The sequence below is a fragment of the Arachis ipaensis genome, chromosome B5 (genome assembly GCF_059453495.1).
Source record: "Arachis ipaensis isolate K30076 ecotype BB chromosome B5, ASM5945349v1, whole genome shotgun sequence".
Lineage (NCBI taxonomy): Eukaryota > Viridiplantae > Streptophyta > Magnoliopsida > Fabales > Fabaceae > Arachis > Arachis ipaensis.
The window spans coordinates 55,967,427-55,982,721 of record NC_142440.1 but is presented as its reverse complement, the minus strand read 5'-3'; the positions used below and the strand labels follow the sequence as shown (position 1 = coordinate 55,982,721).

Below are 15,295 nucleotides of genomic sequence, written 5' to 3'. Positions count from 1 at the left end.
CAACCCATCAAGTTTTTGGCGCCGTTGCCGGGATTGATTTAGATTGACAATGATTAAATAAGATGGTGGTCTAGATTAAGCACTTTTTCTTTATTTTTGTTTACTTACTTTGTTTTTAACAAGCACATTAACTGTTTAAAATTTTGCTTAAGCTAACACTAACTTTGCTCTATCATAGAGTGAATTGTTTTTTGGTTCTGTGTCTGTTTGTTTCTTGCTTTTGTATGACAGAAGCAAGGAGAGAGATCCCTACCTTCTGTGAAACTGATGAAAGAACTCTTCGAAGGTTAAGAAGAGAAGCAAGAGGGAAATGCATTGCTGGAGAAGAGGATTCAGAGGAAGAATTCCAAGAAATGGAGGAACATTCAACAAATCCAACAAATCCAATAGTGGGAGTGGCCAACAACAACGTTCAACCCCAGAGGAGGGTTTTGGCTTCATATACATTTGCTAATCCAAGGCATTGTGGGAGTAGCATCCTTACCCCAAATGTCAATGCAAATAACTTTGAATTGAAGCCCCATCTCATCACATTGGTACAAAATAACTGCTCATATGGAGGAAGTCCAATAGAAGATCCAAATCAGCATTTATCTACCTTCCTAAGGATCTGTGATACAGGGAAGTCCAATGGTGTGCATCCAAAAACACACAAATTACTACTGTTCCCATTTTCATTGAGGGATAAGGCTGCTTAATGGCTTGGAACCTTTCCACAAGGAAGCATAACTAGTTGGGAGGATCTAGTGAATAAATTCTTGGCCAAGTTTTACCCCCCTCAAAGGATCATCAGGCTCAAGACTGAGGTACAAACCTTCACACAGATGGATGCATAATCTCTCTATGAGGCATGGGAGAGGTTCAAGGCTTTGATTAGAAAATGTCCCCCTGAAATATTTAATGAATGGGACGTCCTTCAAAATTTCTATGAAGGTTTGACTCTGAAGGCTTAGGAAGCACTAGATCATTCAGCAGGAGGCTCTTTGCAACTTATGAAGACAGCAGAGGACGCTCAAAACCTCATTGATATCGTGGCAAACAATCAATATTTCTTTTCTCATTAGAGACAACGCCAACCAGCTCAAAGAAAGGGAGTACTAGAGTTGGAAGGAGTAGACACAATCCTAGCTCAACACAAGGTGATGCAGCAGCAAATCCAGCAACAATTTGAGCAAATGGCTAAGAGAATTGATAGCCTCCAAGTTGCAACAGTGAATACAAGCCAACCATCACCCACACGGGGGCAAAATGAAAAAAACCAAGAAGATCAGTAGCAGGAATAAATTCAATATGTGCACAACCAAGGCTCTGGCCAAAATGAAGTTTATGGTGACACTTACAATCCATCCTGGAAGAACCATCCAAATCTGAGGTGGGGAGATAACCACAATCAAAATCAGCAACCATGGCAAAAAAATTCAAACCAAAACAACTCAAGAAACAACCAGAACCACAACCAGCAAAACACTAACCCCAATCCATATAGAAAACCCCAAAATAACTACCCAAATTCCAGTTACTATCCACTCAATAACCCAACCACTAACCAAAACACCTATCATCCACCTTTAACATCTTACAACCAGCCACAAGCATCACAAGACACTCAAAGGATCTCCAACTTGGAGATATTGATGGAAAAGATGATAAAGCACCAAGAGATAACAAGCAAGAATCAGGAAGCTTCAATAAGAAACTTAGAAAGGAAAATTGGACAACTGTCCAAGCAAGCAATGATTGAAAAGACAACAAATTCACTCCCAAGTGATACCATTCCAAATCCTAAAGAAGAGTGCAAATCCATCCAACTGAGGAGTGGAAAAACCTTGGTGAGTAACACTGAAGCCAATAAGAAGCCAAAGGACAATGACAAGGCCATTAGCAAGCATGATGAAGCCAGCAACAAGGAAGAAGCTGCACTTAACAGGGAGGATCAAGAGAAGCCTAAAAAGGAAGATGAGCAATCACAAGAATCAAGGAGAGGGAAGCAAGTAATAGAGGAACCCTCTCAAGGATAGAAGCAGTTAATGAAGGCTCACACACCTCCCTTGCCATATCCTCAAATGTTCAACAAGGAAACCAAGGATCAACACTTCCCCAAGTTTTTTGAAGTCTTCAAGAAGTTGGAGATTAACATCCCACTTGCTGAGGCATTCGAGCAGATGCCTCTATATGCAAAGTTCTTGAAGGAGCTCATTAACAAAAAAAGAAGTTGTCATGAGAAGGAAACCATTATGCTCACAGAAGAATGCAGTGCTGTTATTCAAAGGGGCCTCCCTCCAAAGCTCAAAGACCCTGTGAGTTTCTTCCTGCCTTGTACTATTGGTAGTCTAACCATTGATAAGGCACTTTGTGACCTAGGAGGAAGCATCAATCTAATTCCCTATTCTATGATGAGAAGGCTATGCATAGAGGAAGTAAAGCCCGCACAAATGTCACTAGAACTTGTGGACAAATCCTTAGTTTTTCCCAGAGGAGTGATTGAAAATCTCTTGGTTCAAGTAGGAACATTCATATTCCCAGCTGACTTTGTGATTCTGGATCTGGGAGAAGAAAGAAGTTACTATATTATCTTGGGAAGACCTTTCTTGGCCACAGCAAGAGCCATCATAGATGTTGAACAAGGAGAGCTGACCCTAAGAGTACATGATGAAAGCATTACTCTGAATGTCTTTCCGGAAGCACAACATAATGATGAAAAGGAAAAATGCATGGAGGTTGACAAAGAAGACTTGCAGTGGAAGGAAGAAACCAAAAAGACACTCATTGATTCCCTTCCAGAGCAAGAGACAAGCAACAAAGCAGGACAAAAGGAGAATGAGACTCTAAAGAATGATGAGAGAAAGCAAGAAGGAGATAAAGTGTTAGCTAATAAGAAGACAAATTTCAAAATACAGCCCACTGTCAAAGGAAAAGAATCACCAAGAAAATGGAAGAAAAGCAAGAAAAAGGGTCCAAAAGGGTGGAAAAATAAAAAGATCCCAACTGAATGATTTTCAAAGGGAGATAAAGTGCAGTTAATTTACCAGTAGTTGGGGACAAATCATAAATCTGATGATTACTACACTATCAACAGGATACTCTCACTAGAGCATGCAGAGTTGAACATCAAGGCACTGGAAGGAAGTTCACAGTAAGAGGAAAAAAGCTAAGGCACTATGATTTTCAGCCTCCATGATCAAAGAACAAGATGTCAAGCTAGTGACAATAAAGAAGCGCTTGTTGGGAGGCAACCCAACCAAAGGTAGTTTTCTTTTCCCAACTATTTCAATAAACAAGGCTGCGTAGCTTTATCTGTATTGCAAGTAGCTAAGTTTGGTGTTGCACACCAAAACAATATAAGGGAGAATGAAGGATGCTAAGTTTGGTGTTCTACCAAAAATCTCATTGAAAAACACATTTTCACCTTCTGCATAAAGGGTTGCTAGCTTCAAGCAATCAGAAAAACTACTTAACCAGTGTCCGTTTTCTAGTTTTTAGTTTTACTGCCTTTAGCAAAGACAAAGGGGTTCACATATGGTTGACTTGATGCATAAGAAACATTGGCAAGGAACTAAGTTTGGTGTTCACACACCAAACTAAATTCAAAAGCCTACAAGCAAATCTTGCATAATAACCAGTTGCCTAAGGGCTTGAGAAACAAGCAACTTTTAAGGATTATGCAGAAAAATATTAAATCTGTAAAAGGGTTCTGTATCATCATCCGAAGGAGGAACAACAGAGAGAAATAATGATGACAGAAGGAAAGATGAGAGACAGTCCCAACAGGTTGTATTGACACTTAATCCTTGTTGCTTTGAAGCATTTTAATTTGGAAATTCCTATATGTCTTGCTGAAGTGTTCAATTAGGTGTAAGTGGAAATGTTTGCTAAGAATGCTAGCCTGCATATTATACTTGTCATAACTCATTAGCTTGAATTCTGTTTTGTTTCCCTTCTGCAAAAATAAAAGAGAAATGTTTGAAACAAGAAAGCAAATGTTCAATGTTGTAGAAGTTAGAATGAAATTCAGTGGTGGTATGTGTTTGATTTAATGGTTTGTTCAAATAACAAAAGCTGCATAATAACATGTTCTTTGAAGTGTAAATTAGTTTGCTACTATAAAGTCTATTAATTAATGACATTCCCTTGAGAATGAAGCAAAAGAAAAAGAAAAAGAAAAAGAAAAGCCAGGAATTGGCAAAGAAACAAACAATAAGGCTAGACACCAATAGCTTGGACCCTAGGACATATGCCTGTGGTGTTTTTGTATTGGGATATGCTTGGACAAGTAAGTTTTGAGGAGTATTTTGAAACTTGGCCACTTAGATCAACTGATTTGGGATTGCCAACTGAAAGTCCACTATCAAGAGCAACCTAGTTACAAAGCATTTAGTAATCCAAAGAGATACTGGGCATCAATGTTCCTAGGAAGAAATTGTGAGCCATGTGTCTTTGGTGAAGAAATGTTGAGCAAAATTTAGCCAAAAGACTGCTGTAACATTTGCCACCAAGCCTCCATTAAGAAATAAGCTTTATAAAGCAAAAGAAAGAAAGAAAAAGCTAGCAAGGGATCAAGCAAAAGCAAGACATTATAGCAGCAACTCTAGTGAACCTTTAAGGAAACATTTCTTATCTGTCAGCAAGTAATAAATGAGCTACCATTGTCTGCAAAAAACCCCATGAACAAAGTTCAATTATCTGCTAAATAAGGACATGCATACTTCTCTATATCATTTCATTTTCTCTTATATTTAGTGCTTGCTTGGGGACAAGCAAGGTTTAAGTTTGGTGTTGTGATGACAAGTCATCTTATGCTAGCTTTTCAAGCACTTTTCACTTGTTTCATTAAGTTTTATACACTTTCTTGCATTATAAGTAACTAATTTGGAGTGGAATTGCATGGTTTTGTTGAGTTAATCAACCATGAGATTTAAGCTAGAATTAGTTGGTTTTTGAATGAATTATAAACCTTGTGAATTTGGTGATGCTTTGATTGGTTGTTTTGATTACTTGTAGGTGAAGAAAAGAAAGAAACAAGGAAAGCGTGCCCTATGAAGCGTGGCCTAAGGAAACAAAAGCGTGGGACTCATCAAACCAAGCAAAGCCATAGCGCTCGAATAGTGAGCCCTGGAAAGAGGGATGCACCAAAACACCAAGGCCAAGGGAGCAAAGGCATGGCGCTAAGTGAACTTTATTAACTGAGCGCCCAAGGAACCCAAGAAAATCAATAGCTCTCAGTTAAGAGAGTTAACTTTATCGTGGCTTGGCAAAAGAAAATGCAAGGCTAAATATTTGCTAGTGAAGCCATCAAGTTTCGAACCAAGCACCTGAGGAACCAAGAGAAGCGCTACTCCAAGGGAAATAGGCCAAAAGAGAAGCCACCAGGATTCGAACGAGGGAGCTCCTCACTTGCAAGCAAGGGCGCTACGTGAAGAGAGTTCACTAAGCGCTACCCTTTAGCAAGGAAATTGGCCACAAATGCTGCAAGCAAGGCTCGAACAAGGAAGCTCTCACCAAAACAAAAGGGCGTTGCATTTAGTAAGTTAACTGAGCGCCACTCTTCATGAAGAAAAGGGTCGCCAATTTGGCTCACCCAAGGTTCGAATTTGGAGCTCCCTCTACAAGGCAAAGGCGCTATGACGTGGTGGAAATCGGCAAATTAAGAATTGTTATGAGATATGCGTTGCAAGTATAGTTCTTAACCAACCAGAAATCCACTTATCAATTTAGAAGGGTTGTCACAAAAATCAAAATTAAAATACTGGGAGTATGAATCCCAGGTCGTCTCCCAACGAGTTGCAGAAAGGTGTGCTATTTTATTAATCAGATGTTTTCAAAAAGGGTTTGAGTTGAATAAACAAAAAATTAAATTGGAGAAATTAAGTAAGTTGAATAAAAGCCTTGACTGGAAGTAAATTAGTTGGAAGCCCTATTCTTGTTGAAGTACTCTCAAGATTAATTGATAATTGAAGGTTGTTCTATTTAGTTATCCCTTACTAGGTAAGGGAAAGTCAAACAAGTTGGAATACTGTTTCTATTCACAAGTTCCAATCCGCTCAATTGAAAAGGATTAGTGTCAGTGACTAGAGAGCATTCCAACAATAAACCCAATTATAATTTTTCTTTTAAGCATCCTAACTCAAGGGTTCCTTTCAATCAACTCCCATCAAGTTAGAGAACTACTCGCTCATTGTGAATGTAGAACTCATAACATAGGAAAGGGAATTAAAGAAAGACATGATAAATAAAACTCAAAGGAATCAATTAACAATAAAAGTAATTCTTGTATTAATAAATTCTAAAATAATCCAATAGTAAAATTGAGTAAATTAAAGGACATGGAAGAGTAAAGCTAAGTAAAGAAAACGAACTAGAATGATGAAGTCTTAATGAGGTAATAACTCTTCTCAATATCCCAATGCAAAGAGCAATAGAAATAAAAATCCTAAGAACTATGAATGTGTAGAGAGAAAACCTAGAGGAGGAGTAAGACTAGATCTAAAAACTAAAAATTGTGTAGAATGAATGTTGTTCTTTGTTTCTGCATGTTCTCTGGCTCTAGTTTGCTTTTCTGGACCGAAAACTGGGTCAAAACAGGGCCCAAAATCGCCCCAGCGAATTCTGCAGATTATGCAGATCGCGCACGTCACGCGATCGCGTCATTCATGCGGACGCATCGTTCGGCATTTTGCTTGCCACGTAGGCGCATCGTCCACGCATCCGCATCACTTGTGCTATTCCAATCCGTGCGGTTGCGTGAGCCATGTGGCCGCGTCACTGCGATTTCCTCTCTTTCGCGCGATCGCGTGAGCCATGCGGCCGCGTCATTTTTCGCTGGTCATCTCCTTAATTTCCTGTGTTCCTTCCAATTTTGCAAGCTCCCTTTCCAATCTCCAACTCATTCATGCCCTATAAAGCCTGAAACACTTAACACACAGATCACGGCATCAAATGGAATAAAGGAGAATTAAAATACATAATTAAAAGTCTCTAGGAAGCAAGTTTTCAATCATGTAATAATTTTAGGAAGGAAGTATAAATGCATGCTAATCATATGTATAAGTGGGTAAAGATCATGATAAAACCACACAAATAAACACATTATAAACCATAAAATAGTGATTTATCAACCTCCCCACACTTAAACATTAGCATGTCCTCATGCTTAGTTAAAGGAGATAAAATAAATGAGTAGGAACATGTAAAACTCATGCAATGCAATGCAACCTATATATGTGAATGCAACTATATGATTCTTGTCCACTTGATCAATAGTAAATAAATTCTTCAAAATGATTACAAATCAAATTCCACTAATTCAATTCTTATATAGTAAGAACAGATAAAAATGCAAGAAGGTAGCTCATGAAAGCAAGGAATATAGAATTTTAAGCATTGAACTCTCACTGATGATGTATGTACGCTCTAATCTCTCTAGTGTATAGGGCAATTACTCTATCCTTCTCTAATTGTGCTCTCTAATTTTTTGTTCTTCTCCTAACCAATCAACAACATTTAATATACAAATGCAAACATCATGAGGTCTTTTCAAGGTTGTAATGGGGCTAAGGTAATGGTAAGGATACATATATGGCTAAGTAAGCTTATAAACTGAATCTTTAATTAACCCAAGCTTTAACATAACATATATATATTCTATATAACTTTAGAATTCACACCTAGCTACCCAGAATTTCCCTTTCACATTCCACACTCATGTATCAACTTTATATCTTAATTTTATCATACATGCATTGATTTTTGAATTCTTAACTTAACATTAGGGTAATTTTGTCCCTTTATTTATTTATTGAATATTTTTGGTTTTTTTTTTAACATAAACATAAAAATAAACATAGCTTGTCAATGCACATAGATTTTTAATTCTTATAGTTTCACATGAGTAGGTGTCCAAATTCCCATTATATTATCATGACACATTCCCTTATTATCTTTTGTTTCCATAATTTCCCATTATATTAGCACACATAATTCTATCATAAGCTAACCAAAGATTCAGTTTGGGATATATAATTGTTTTTCCGCTTAAGGCTAGTAATGTGGTAAAATATTGAACAAATGGGATTTAAAGGCTCAAAGTGGCTAACCAAGGTAATTGAAAGGGTAGGCTTAATTTGGATAAGTGAGCTAAACAATTAATGGCCTCAATCATATGCAAACATATAAATATAATAAACATTGGACATATAGGATGAAACAAAATATAGATTACAATCATAGAGAAGTAAACACACAAGAATAAAATAATTATGGTTAAATAGTGTAACCATGCATAAAGGCTCGAATCTCACATGTTGTGTGTTCTTTAGCTCAAAAATCATGTTCCAAATACAACTTCAAGCAAATTTAACATAAAAGTTTTAATTAAAATTAGTGAAATTTTGTTCCAAAAATAGAGTCTTAGAAGAAACTTATTGTCTTTTCAATCAAGTAGAACATGCATGCAACTAATCTATTACTATGCAATTTATCCTATTCTACAAAAGAAAAATTAACTAAATATCCTAATTTATTGGTGTTTAGGGAAGAGAAATTACCTCCGGAAGTCAGGTACTGACCGACCTCCCCACACTTAAGGGTTTGTACCGTCCTCGGTGCCATTTGTCAGAAACAAAGGTGGGCTGGTAGCAGTATCTCCACAGTCTGGGCCATCATGGCTTCCTGTGCTAGTAAAGGACTTAGAGTTCGGGGTGTCTGAGTCCTTGAATATTCCCATAATCAGCTCCTTGAGGTATGTGAATCGGCGCTTGTTACGGCGCTCTCTCATCTTAGCTTTGTGTTCCTGCCGATCCAACCTTTCGAGTATCTGATGTAGCAGTTGGTCTGCAGTAGGTGCTTGTGGTGTTGAAGAAGGAATATCTTCAACCGGTTCAGTAGGATGGCTTGTGGCGGCTGGTGGAGGTCTGATGTATTTCCCGTTAGGGACATACTGATCATCCCGTGGAAGCATAGCTTTGGTGTCTGATAAACCCATATTTTATAATATATTTTGTGCTTAATCTGAATGATTTATTTAATCCTTCACCCACTTATTCATATTATTTGCACGGTTTTACTTTCCCTTCCTTATTATGTGATGTATGTGAAAAACATGTTTCCTATGCTTTAAAATTAATTATTTTAATTACCTTTAATTCCATTCGATGCCGTGATTAGTGTGTTGAGTAGTTTCAGATCTTCTAAGGCAGGAATGACTTAAAGGATGGAAAGAAAACATACAAAAATGAAAGAAAAATACAAAACAGAGTTTTTGGAGAAACTGGCATCCACGCGATAGCATGGGCGACGCGGACGCATGCCAAGCGCGAAGAAGCAGCGACGCGGCCGCATGATTGACGCGACCGCGCGCCATAAGCAGAACACATATGACGGGGTCGCATGACTGACGCGACCGCGTGACAGGGAAAACACCGAATGACGCGACCGCGTGACCCACACGGACGCGTGACAGAGGCCACGCACCAGAACTTGCAAAAAACGCTCCCAGCAAATTCTGAAGCCCTTTTTGGCCCAAATCCAAGTCCAGAAGGCATATACCAGAGGTTATGAAGTGGGGGAATGCATCCATTCAAGGAGAGTCTCCACTTTTTAGTTTTCATGATTTAGATTTGGTTTTGAGGGAGGTTCTCTCCTCTCTCTTATCTCTTAGGATTAGGATTTAGGATTTCTCTTAGTTTTAGGAGTGACTCTCGATCCCAGGTTCAATGTTCCTTTACTTTAGTTGATTATTTGATGTTGCAAGTTGATTTATGAATTCTTCCATGTTACATATTATTCATTTGAATTAATGTTATTTGAGGTATTTCAGTTTAATATTGCTTTCTTTTATTTACATTATTGTTATTCCCATCTAAAGACATTTTTATTCCAGCAGATTTACTTTTCTCCTTTTGGTCTTGGTTAAGAAATCAGTAACTCAGGAGTTATCAAACTCAAACATGATTGATAATTGTTATCTTTGTTAATTAAATTGAACTTTAATAATCCCAATCTTTTCATAGGAAATAATTAGTATTCGAAGATCAAACCAATTAATCCATTGACCTTCCTTTGTCTTAGTAAAGGTTAACAAAGTGGAATTAAGATTCAATTCTCATCATCATTGATAAGGATAGCTAGGATAGGACCTATAATTTCTCATACCTTGCCAAAAGTCTATTTACAGTCATTGATTTATTTTACTTGCCATTTAAATTACCTGTTCTTCATTTACTTTAATTGCTGATTAAACCATTCTCTCCTCATTCTCAAAACCCCAATTTACAATCTCCATAACCAATAATAAGAACATACTTCCCTGCAGTTCCTTGAGAAGACGACCCGAGGTTTGAATACTTCGGTTATCAATTTATTTAGGGGTTTGTTAGTTGTGACAACCAAAACGTTTGTACGAAGGGATTTCTGTTGGTTTAGAGACTATATCTACAACGCGACTGTTTTTATAAAATTCTTTACTGGCAAAAATCCTAACGTCAGTGTCCCCAGCTCTGTAGGAGACTCCGGCTGCTGAGACAAGATCTGAGACCAAGGCGGGAAAAGGTAAGTTGCCCGCAATTTGTACTTGTCCCATGGCATTCCGGATGTGTCTTGGTAGGTTCAGAGGATGGTTTGTAAAGATGCATCATAGTAGAACGGCCATGTCCGCAGTGAAGGAGGACTCGTGAGTGCTTGGAAAGACGTAATGGAACATGATCTGTGCCCATACGCGAGCCTCCAAGGTAAGTGCTGAAGCCGTTATTCCCTTAGGGCGGGTATGATGGTATCCGTAGATCCAACGGCTGCCAGGTAGTGCGATAACTCTGAGAACGGCATCGCAGTCAAATTGGTACATCTGGTGCTTGAGTGCGGCTTCTTGAAAGGCGTCCAATCCTTTTGGAGTAGGGGGAAGATCTAGAGCTCTTTAAATGGCCTCTTCTGTAATGGGGACTTGCTTCTGACGGACAAAGACAGACTGTAGGATTGGCAGGTGGAAGTTGGAGTAGAACTCGACTACCCAAGAAAGATTGACCTGCCTCGGCTGTCTCTGTTGGAAACCCCATTGTCTTTGTGCAATTTGCGGCTCAACAAAGGCAGCAATATGGTTTGGGAGGAGAAGAAGGTATTCGTTGTTGTAACTCCTTTCTGCCAGGATGGGGAACATTTGCTCACAGTAGCGATTGGGAAATCGCGCAGTGTCCTTCGCTGAGAAGGCTTTTTCTTTATCATTAACATTTATAATCCTCTTAGTTCTTTTTGTTGAGGGTTTAACCGCAGGTGAAGAGGGCTCTGCCACTAATGCTCCTTTTGTTCCTCTTCTTGCTGGTGGTTTGGGAGTAGCTTTCTCTTTTCCTTTCTTGGTGGCCATCCTGAAAGGGAGAAAAGAGGAAGTATGTCAAAATGTCAAGGGGTAAAGCAAGGAATATATTGGTATGGGTGGCAATCAATGCACATTAAAGATGAATAAAGTGAACACATGGTCATGACTACATGTGAAAAGTTCATCAATGGGAATAAAGCAAGTGCATGTTTGGGTAATTAGATGCAAGATGTTTATTGTCATGCTGGCAAAGGCATGAGTAGCATAGGTCAAGCATCACTCGTAACAAACCATCACGTTTGTATTAACAATTATTTTCAACGAATAAAATATGAAAGGGGTTTTGTGAAAAACAAGCATTTAATAGTAGAATAGAATAACGTAGAAAAATGCATAATGCGATATTGGCCTTTTCACAAACACATAGCGTGCATGGTAAATAAGGTATAGAACGTATTAAAGTGAACATACAAGCAACCCTTTAAAAAGGTAATATATAATTGCCAAACAATTTTACAACGATCCAAAAGCATATAATGAGAAATAATGACTCAATTAAATTTCCAACACCAGGTAAAAAGGAAAAAGAAAGAAAAAAGAAAATATGGAAAATGAAAGTAAAAAGAAAAGAAAAGAAGGTGACATATAAAAATAAGAAGAATAATAGAAAAGTAAGGGGGGAGAAGAAAAGAAAACCTTGTTAATGGGAATGAGAGAGAGAGAGAGAGAGAGAGAGAGAGAGAGAGAAAGAGTAGAAAGGGAGAAACAAGGAAGAAGGGAGAAAGAAGAAATAAGGGGGGAAAAAGAGAAAATAGGATTTAAGGAAAAGAAAGATAAGATAATTGGCAAATCAAGGAAGCTGTGCGGCGCAAGCGACGCAGCCGCGTGGGGCACGCGGTCGTGCGAATTGCGCTTATAATAATTGAAATGATCGCGTCGGTCACGCGGTCGCGTGCCCTGTTATATGCTACTGGCGCGAGGGTAGCCTCGCGCTTGCACAACTCACTGTTCAAAATTTTATATATTGCCAAATCTGGGGTGACGCGATCGCGTGGGGCATGCGATCGCGTGAGTGGCCATGAGAAGGATATGATGCGGTCGCGTCAGTCACGCGGCCACGTGGGAAGAATTGTGCGTTCAGCACTAATCCAGCACCACTCTAACACAACTTTCGGTCGTGCACCCTTTTTACGTCGAATTGCAGGGCACGCAGCCACGTGAGTGACGCGGTCGCGTGGGAGGCTAATGTTCCCATTTGACGTGGATGCGTCGGCGACGCGGTCGCGTGGGGCGATTTGTGCCACTGGCACCCCTCCAGCCATGCTCTTGCGGGACTCTCTGTTCATTTTATTATTTCCTCCCATCTCCTGCGACGCAGACGCGTCAATGAGGCGGTTGCGTCGCGTAAAAAAAGTTTTTTTTTTAAATATGTAAATGCAGATGCACAAAATGTACTAATAAAGAGAAGAGTTATTGAATAGGGAAAACTAAAAATAAAGAAAAGAACGATCATACCATGGTGGGTTGTCTCCCACCTAGCACTTTGCTTTAACGTCCGTAAGTTGGACGCTCCACTAGCTCAGGCTTCGGCTATGTGGGGATCTTCCAAGAGGAAGATCTCGAGCTCCTTGTTTTTCTTCAGCTTCTCGCCATGGTACAGCTTTAAACGATGTCCATTAACTTTGATAAGTTCAAGGCTTGAAGGATGGCTTAGGTGATAAACTCTGTATGGTTCGGCCTTCTCTACTCTGTATGGACCTTCCCATCTTGATCTCAACTTGCCTAGCATGAGCCTCAGTTGAGATTTGTAAAGGAGGACTAAATCCCCGGGTTGGAACTCTTTTCTCTTGATGTGCTGATCATGTACAGCCTTCATCTTCTCCTTGTAAAGCCTTGAGTTCTCATAAGCTTTTAGGCGAAGGCTTTCCAGTTCTTGCAGTTGCAACTTCCTTTCAGCTCCGGCTTTCTCAATTCCCATGTTTCACTCCTTTACTGCCCAAAAGGCTTTGTGCTCTATTTCAACAGGGAGATGACAAGCTTTTCCATAAACCAAGAGGAAAGGACTCATCCCAATGGGTGTTTTGTATGCTGTTCTGTATGCCCAGAGTGCATCTTGTAGCCTGGTGCTCCAGTCTCTTCTATGAGGTTTGACTATCTTCTGCAAGATATGCTTTATCTCTCTGTTTGACACCTCGGCTTGCCCATTAGTTTGAGGATGGTAGGCTGTTGCAACCTTATGAATTATCCCATGCTTCTTCATTAATCCTTTTAGTCTCCTGTTACAAAAATGGGTGCCTTGATCGCTCACGATTGCTCATGGTGATCCAAAGCGACAAATAATGTGGTTTCTCACAAAGAAAACAACAGTGTTAGCATCATCAGTGCAGGTAGGAATTGCTTCCACCCATTTGGAAACGTAATCCACAGCTAACAATATATAAAAATAACCATTAGAATTTGTAAATGGACCCATAAAGTCAATGCCCCAAACATCAAAAAATTCATAGAAAAGCATAATTTGTTGAGGCATCTCATCCCTCTTAGATATATTACCAAATTTTTGACATGGGAAACAAGATCTACAAAATTCAGCAGCATCTCTAAAAAGTGTAGGCCACCAGAATCCACAGTCTAAGATTTTTCTAGCTGTTCTTTGAGGGCCAAAATGTCCTCCACTCTCAGACGAGTGACATGCCTCTAAGATGGACTGAAATTCTGATTGAGGTACACACCGTCTAATTACCTGGTCAGTGCCACATCTCCATAAATATGGGTTATCCCATATATAATATTTAGACTCGCTTTTCAGCTTGTCTCTTCGATGCTTAGAAAAGTTTGGAGGAAAGGTGCGGCTAACTAGATAATTAGCTACAGGTGCATACCAAGGGACTACCTCAGATACCGCTTGCAGGTTATCAAATGGGAAATTATCAGCTATAGGAGTAGGGTCATCTGTAATGTGCTCAAGGCGACTCAAATGGTCTGCCACTAAATTCTGGTTACCACTCCTATCCTTAATTTCTAAATCAAATTCTTGTAATAGCAGTATCCAACGTATAAGCCTTGGTTTGGACACCTTTTTAGCTAATAGATACTTTAGAGTTGCGTGGTCTGAGTACACTACTACCTTCGTACCAAGTAAATAGGCTCTGAATTTATCTAGAGCAAAAACAATAGCAAGAAGCTCTTTCTCAGTAGTAGTGTAATTGGACTGAGCGACATCTAAAGTTTTAGACGCATAAGCAATAACAAAGGGGTCCTTACCTTCACGCTGAGCTAGTGTTGCTCCTACTGCATGGTTGGAGGCGTCGCACATTATTTCAAATGGCTGGCTCCAGTCTGGTCCTCTCATAATTGGAGCTTGAGTCAGGGCGGTCTTTAGCTTATCAAATGCTTGTTTGCAATCCTCACTGAACTCGAACTTAATATCCTTCTGCAGTAGTCTGGATAAGGGAGGTGCTACCTTACTGAAGTCCTTAATGAATCTCCTGTAAAAACCTGCATGGCCAAGGAACGAACAGACTTCCCTCACAGAAGAGGGGTAAGGTAAACTAGAAATAACATCCACCTTTGCTGGATCTACAGAAATGCCAGTATTAGACACAACATGTCCTAGTATAATACCTTGTTTTACCATAAAATGACATTTTTCAAAATTTAATACAAGGTTTGTACTGACACATCTATCTAATACTCTAGATAATCCATCTAAGCAAAGGCTAAAGGAATCGCCATATACACTAAAATCATCCATAAAAACTTCCATACAGTCCTCAATAAGATCAGAGAAAAGACTCATCATGCACCTTTGGAAGGTAGCTAGTGCATTGCACAAGCCAAAGGGCATTCTCTTGTAAGCATAAGTCCCAAAAGGACATGTAAAAGTGGTCTTTTCCTGATCCTCAGGAGATATATGAATCTGGAAATAACCTGTGTAACCATCTAAAAAATAATAATGTGATTTACCTGACAGGCGATCCAGCATTTGATCAATGA

General features: G+C 39.2%; 1 non-coding gene across 1 annotated transcript; it reads right to left on the bottom strand.

Moving 5' to 3' along the window:
* Window positions 1-791: 791 nt before the first annotated feature.
* Window positions 792-895, bottom strand: LOC148564252 (small nucleolar RNA R71). Its single transcript, XR_015884301.1, has one exon. It is a non-coding gene; the product is annotated as a small nucleolar RNA R71 (small nucleolar RNA).
* Window positions 896-15,295: the final 14,400 nt, after the last annotated feature.